This window comes from Garra rufa, chromosome 6 (genome assembly GCF_049309525.1).
Source record: "Garra rufa chromosome 6, GarRuf1.0, whole genome shotgun sequence".
NCBI classification, from domain to species: Eukaryota; Metazoa; Chordata; class Actinopteri; order Cypriniformes; family Cyprinidae; genus Garra; species Garra rufa.
This window is the reverse complement of record NC_133366.1, coordinates 21,974,319-21,981,401: the sequence shown is the minus strand read 5'-3', so window position 1 is coordinate 21,981,401 and position 7,083 is coordinate 21,974,319. Positions and strand designations below refer to the sequence as shown.

At 34.1% G+C, this 7,083-nt stretch overlaps 1 protein-coding gene across 1 annotated transcript in view; it reads left to right on the top strand.

Annotated features, from left to right (window-relative positions):
- The first annotated feature begins 1,430 nt into the window (after positions 1-1,430).
- The window catches only part of wdr17 (WD repeat domain 17), a 41,491-nt gene continuing 35,838 nt past the window's right edge, over positions 1,431-7,083 (top strand). Inside the window, exon 1 of the mRNA XM_073843007.1 lies at positions 1,431-1,493. The gene's annotated coding sequence lies outside the window, so the exon portion shown is untranslated. The remainder of the gene's footprint in view (positions 1,494-7,083) is intronic.

Sequence of the window (7,083 nt, the reverse complement as noted above, 5' to 3'; positions counted from 1 at the left end):
GGAGCCCCGTGCCATAAGGCTAAAGTGATAACATGGCCTGGAAACTCCCCAGATCTTAATCCCATTCAGAACTTGTGGTCATCCTCAAGAGGCGGGTGGACAAACAAAAACCCACTAATTCTGACAAACTCCAAGAAGTGATTATGAAAGAATGGGTTGCTATCAGTCAGGATTTGGCCCAGAAGTTGATTGAGAGCATGCCCAGTCGAATTGAGAGGTCCTGAAAAAGAAGGGCCAACACTGCAAATACTGACTCTTTGCATAAATGTCATGTAATTGTCGATAAAAGCCTTTGAAACGTATGAAGTGCTTGTAATTATATTTCAGTACATCACAGAAACAACTGAAACAAAGATCTAAAAGCAGTTTAGCAGCAAACTTTGTGAAAACTAATATTTGTGTCATTTACAAAACTTTTGGCCACGACTGTAGAGTCAGTGGTGTGGTTTAATATTTAATTTCCTGCAACATGCTAATGAAAAAAAAAAAAAAAAAAGCAACCACTTGACGGCAGTTTGCAGTTTCACCATGGCGGGGAGATCATTCACATAAAGCTCTTGTCGATTAAATATATAGAGCTGAGCATAACTTCAATATATTTACTATAGACATTTTTATGATTTTATTATTTTCACAAATTTTACATATGATAATTCCGGATGCTCCATGTCCTTGGGAAGAGTGTACTAAAAGGTCTTGTGCATTTTATTCGACAATACCTGCTTCTTATTCAGTATTTCTCCCGAACACACCCTTCTGTAGAGTTCAATGGTTTACAAAATGATATGAGTAAGTTTAGCAGTGCTCTCTGCTGGTAGAATACAGGAGTTGCACTCTCTATATGACTATATGAACTATTAAATAAACGAATAATCCTGAATATTTTATACATGTATTTTATCTACATTAAATAACGATGACATGCCATTTACACGCGGCTACAAGCAGATATAGACCTAATCTTTATGCAAAACCGTAATAGTTTATTATCGCTATGTGTTGAAACTGTCATGTTATGTGCAGAAAGCGAGGGGTGAAAGTCCACTAATGAAAGTGTATCTCTGTGTGAAAAGGCTGGCGGATAAATAATGCATCATATTCTCTCCCTTACGCAGCCTTCACAATCGGATATGTTGTCCACAAGAAATCAGTTTGAATGAAGGGTTGCCAAATTTCACAAAATTGTCACAATGCCTTTATTTTTTAACAAGATGTGGACAACCGTGTGGACTACAAGAACAAGAAAGCACGGGCACCTGAGCACCTACCCCAGTAAAGATTACACGGATTTGGGCTACGATTTGCGTTGATTGATAAGGCAAATGACCAATCAGCGTTCAAGAACAAAGATAGCGTGTGACATCACGTTTCGAATTGACCAATCGTCGCAATGAATTGGAAGCAGGGTTAACAAACTACATAAACCAAGTGTTTGTCAGTCAGCGATACACCTAATCTCAGCACCAGGTCGCTGTCCACTGACATAGAGAAAGGTAAGCGATGTCCATTATTTAAATTCATGTGTTTCGCTTATGTTTTCAACGCAAAAATCGAGTATATTCGTTAAATTGACCCAAAACGAGACGTTTGGATACATGCGCTGCTTTTTAAAAAACTACTTTGGCAAGCCTGCTTATAAGGACCGGACCGTGATCAGCATTGTCCATATATTGTTGCTGTAAACAAAACAAAGACTGAAATAAAGCAAGATAACACTGTAAAGGACATAGAATTGTGTTTTATGTTTTTTTCGAGAGGGCTCAGGTTGAAATACATTCACAGAGATGTTGCTGTCACAACCCTGTAATCTGCTTATTTATTGTAATGTTTGTACTGTAACTTTTCTGAAGGTGATTTGGAGCACCTCCAGATGAACTGTAATTTAGGGAATGCACCAGAGGCTCTAATAGTGCTGATAGAGGTCTGCTAATGCATATCAGAGCCTCATCACAGATTTCATTATGATTTTGAGCATCAGTGCTGGACAGATTAGACACAGTGAGAAATGACATACATAATCAGCTTTCTCTTGCCAAGATGCATAGACAAGCAGGACTAATGGCCAGCGCTTCTTGAGACAGGTCAAATTGGACATGCAATCATGTAGATCATCATAGATGTCCACTTGACACCTTGACTTGTAGAACAAGTTAGTAGACCTCATGGACAATTCATGTTAGAATAGCTAGCTTGTCTCTTTATGTTTGGATTTTTGGCGTAAGATGTGTAAAGTGGTCGTTCTGTTGAGTCACTTTGCTTTAAGGTAGGAAAGTGTGCCATCTTTTTTATAATGTCAGAGAACTGCTTGATGCAATCACAGTCAGATTCAGGAGAGTGTTTATACTGTCCCTGGGGAATCTTATAGTCTCTATGGGGTGTTTAGTGGGAAAAGATTTACGGATTAAGTAATTGAAGATGTGGCACATGTGGTTAGGGTGATGAATATTTGATTATAAAGAGAAAATAAGAAAGATGGTGTTGTTCAGAGTGTATTTGGCAAAAAAAACTCAGAATGCTGAATGAAGATCCTCCTAAGAAAAGGATTAGACATGCAGAATGCCCAGTGTTTCTTTTGTTGTCAATCTTTTTTTATCCTCTTTAGGCCTCATGCAGAGACTGGGATTGTGTGCCAGTACTTAATAGAGAAAGTTCCTCATAGCAATAGCATGACATTGGTTCAGTTGTTTTATTAAAAACAGAAATTATGACTTAAAGGAGTAGTTCCCATTTTGAGAACAAAAATTTACAGATAATGTACTCACCCCCTTGTCATCCAAGATGTTCATGTCTTTCTTTCTTCAGTCGTAAAGAAATTATTTTTTTTGAGGAAAAAATTTCAGGATTTCCCTCAATATAATGGACTTCTATCTTGCCCCAAGTTTGAACTTGATGAAATGATCCCAGCCAAGGAAGAAGGGTCTTATCTAGCAGAATGATCAGTTATTTTCTAAAAACTTACGATTTATATACTTTTTAATCTCTACACAGTACACACAGAGTATTTGGGGTTAAAAAGTATAGAAATTGATTTTTTTTTTTTAGAAAATAACTAGATCTTATATTTTGCTAGATAAGACCCTTCTTTCCTCGGCTGTGATCGTTTAGAGCCATTTGAAGCTACATTTTGGAAGTTCAAACTCGGGGGCACCATAGAAGTCCATTATAGGGAGAGAAATCCTGAAATGTTTTCCTCAAAACACATAATTTCTTTACTGAAGAACTGAAGAAAGACTGAAGAAAGAAAGGCATGAACATCTTGGATGACAAGGGGGTGAGTACATTATCTGTAAATTTTTGTTCTGAAAGTAAACTACTCCTTTAAAAGTAAAATGGTTATCAGCTTCCTCACGTTTTTCCGTTACATTGAAACCTCTGTAGAAACATGGAGGAGCAGCTCATCATTGTGGCCCCCATTATTTTGACGCTAATAGAAGAAACAATGCATGGAGACGCATAGGCTTGGAGCTAGAGCGCAGCTGATGGTTGCTTAGAAACGGCAGACGCTTCCGGAGCGCAAGCGCCCGAGCGCTTTGTTGACAAGGAAGAAAGCGGCGCGCCTAGCGTTTTCCACGCGACATGTGAACGGCCCCTAAATCAGTTATAATAATTGTATGATATTATTGATTCATTTATACTATTATATGGCCAGGATACATAAGACACACTGCTGTGAAAAAATAACGTTTGCATTGTTAATACACAGTCTTTCTATTTTGAAAATTTCACATTGGTGACTGGTTTTGTGGTCCAGGGTCACAAATAATTAAAGAAATGTCAGTTTTAAAAAATGGGTAAAAAATTTTTTAACTGAGATTTAAATATCATGGCCCGATTTCACAGACAGGGCTTAGGCTAAAACAGGATTAGGCCATGGTTCAATTAGGACAATTAAGTAATTTTTTTATAAACATGCTTGCAAAGGCACTGGTATAATTTAAGATCAAACAAGTGCAATTTTATTTCAGTTGAAACAACTCAGACTTACATTTTAGTCTAGAACTAGGCTTAAACCTTGTCTGTGAAACTGGGGGCATATAAATAATAAGCTTTCCAGTGATGTATGGTTTGTTAGGATAGGACAATATTTGGTTGAGATACAACTATGAGAAAATCACCTTTAAAGTTGTCTAAATTAAGTTCTTAGCAATGCATATTACTAATCAAAAATAAGATTTGATATAAAATGTACAAAATATCTTTATGGAACATGATCTGTACTTAATATTCTAAGAATTTTTGGCATAAAAAAATAAATCGATCATTTTGACCCATACAATGCATTTTTTGGCTATTGCTACAAATATACATGCACTATTGATGACTGGTATTGTGGTCTAGGGTCACATGTGAAATATACTAGTTTCTGAATGAAAATTGTTTCAACACCAACATGTACATTTATTTGAACAAACCATAATGTAATATCATCAACTTTCTTAGAACAATAAGCATTTATTTATTTATTTACCTTCTAAATGTATGCATTTTCATTGCTATGAAGTTTACTCAAGTCAGAAATGAGCTTCAGCTGCATTTGCTGTTTTATGAAAAGCTGGTGCTTTTGCTTTGGTGCTGCAGACAATGAGAGACATGGCTGCTATTCTCTTCTTTCTCTTTTTCATGATAGGGTACACCAGGGCTATGGGCTCTTTTGATGTTATTTTCTGCTAAAACACTCAGTAGCAGAAAAAACAAATAAATAAAAAAGCCACAATACTTTCCTAAACACCTGTTTGTTGCTATAGTCTGATCTATGAGAATGTTGCTGGCAACCTTTTAAAGCTAGTTTTAAATAAATGTGCAATAATCACCTTTAACAAAGTGAAAATCTCAAGTCTCAAGTCTCCAAATATATCTGATGTTTTCAGGGACTCTCATTAGCTACATAAATCTGCAAACTGTCACATATATTTGGAGACTTCAAATTTTCACTTTGTTAGGTGATTGTTGCACATTCATTTCAGTAGCAGCCAAATATGTGCAATAACAATAGTTGGGAAAAGAAAATTTGAGATAAGGATTGAGATGAGGTAATGTGCCCTTTGAGTATGATTATACTAATTGAACATCATTAGGCTTCACCTTCCTAAACCAACATTTGATTATCTGAAGTGCTTACTATTATAAATAATAGTATGTACATGAGTGTTATTTAAAATATCCTGTTTTATCAAGATTGTGCATATCAATTTCACTATTGCCACTATATTTACACTAAATCACAATGGTCTCCTCTGGCTTCCTTTATATTTTCATGATTGTTAGTCAAAACAAACTTCTACAAATCTTTTTACATTGATTATGTTTTTTTCATCATATCATATGCTTATTTTATAGCTTTACGCAAATGTAATATATGTACATACACTACCAGTCAAAAGTTTTTGAACAGTAAGATTTTTTGTTTTTTAAGCTTTCATTTATTTGATCCAAAATACAGCAAAAGTAGTAATATTGTCAAATCTTTTTACTATTTAAAATAGCTGTTTTCTGTTTGAATATATTTTAAAATGTAATTTATTCCTGTGATCAAAACTAAATTTCAGCATCGTAACTCAAGTCTTCAGTGTCACATGAACTTTCAGAAATCATTCTTATATGCTGATTTGATGTTCAAGAAACATTTATTATTGTTATTATTATTATTATTATTATCAATATATAAAACTGTTTAGTACACTTTTTTCAGGATACTTTGATGAATAGAACGTCCAAAGATCAGCATTTATCTGAAATAAAAAGCATTTGTAACATTATATACTATACTGTTCAAAAGAGTTTTTTTGCGAAAGAAATTATAGAAATTAATACTTTTAATGAGCAAGGGTGCTTTAAATTGATCAAAAGCAATGATAAAGACATTTATAATGTAACAAAAGATTTCTATTTAAGATCAATGCTGTTCTTCTGAACTTTCTGTTCATCAAAAAAAAAATCTACTCACCTGTTTTCAACATAATCATTTTTTTGGAGCAGCAAATCAGAATATTAGAATGATTTCTGAAGGATCATGTGACTGCAGTAATGATGCTGAAAATTCAGCTTTGTAACCACAGGAATAAATTACATTTTAAAATATATTCCAATAGAAATCAGTCATTTTAAATAGTAAAATATTTTACAATTTTACTGTTTTTTGCTGTAATTTGGATCAAATAAATGCAGGCTTGGTGAGCAGAAGAGACTTTTTCATAAAACATTTAAAATCTTACTGTTCAAAAACTTTTGACTGGTAGTGTATATACATTTCCATATATGTTAAAGTAAAACATATATGAAACCTGTTTAAAATTGGAACAATTTCATATATATATATATATGTACATCAGATATATACATATACATATATACATATAAACATACAAATACAAAACATTTATATATAAATAAACAATAAACATACAAATATGTATGTTTATGACTTATGACTTGGATATATATTCCAAATAGAAATTGAACCATACAGCAGCAACTCTTTTCTCTGGACAAAGTATTTTACAAAGTGCTTTCATTCTAACAAATGGATCTGTAGCAGTGGCGATAGTGATAATCTCTAAACTACAGACATGGTTTTTGAGTTCTTTGTTTTACTATCACACAATAAGAGCCTGGACATTCAGGCCTATTCATAGATTTATATGGAGGCTAGTATAATGGGCATTTCTGTGTCAGTCTTACATTGAATTAACGGCTATCAGTGGCATGCAATGTGCTTTCTGTGGTCACAGTATTGTCCCAATATCATAAAAAAGCAAATTCTTCAAAGAACAGGCTCCAGTGCTTTATTTAAAAAAACAAAAACAAAACAAAAAACAATGTTTGCTTTATTTATGCAGTAAGCTGTTTGTTCAGTTCCAGTTCTTGCATGTGCCATGATCTCTTTGGATTTGTGCTCAGGCAGAAGTAAACAAAGACAAGCATGTAGGTATTCGTATGTTCGTGATGAAAGAGAGGTACTTACAGAGCTATCTAAATTATGCAAATGTTATTACAGATCTCATTTCAGTGCTATTTGTATGGAAATACATTGTCTGGGAAAGAAATTGCCATGAGGCAATTTTCTCAAGGACTTTTGTGTGATAT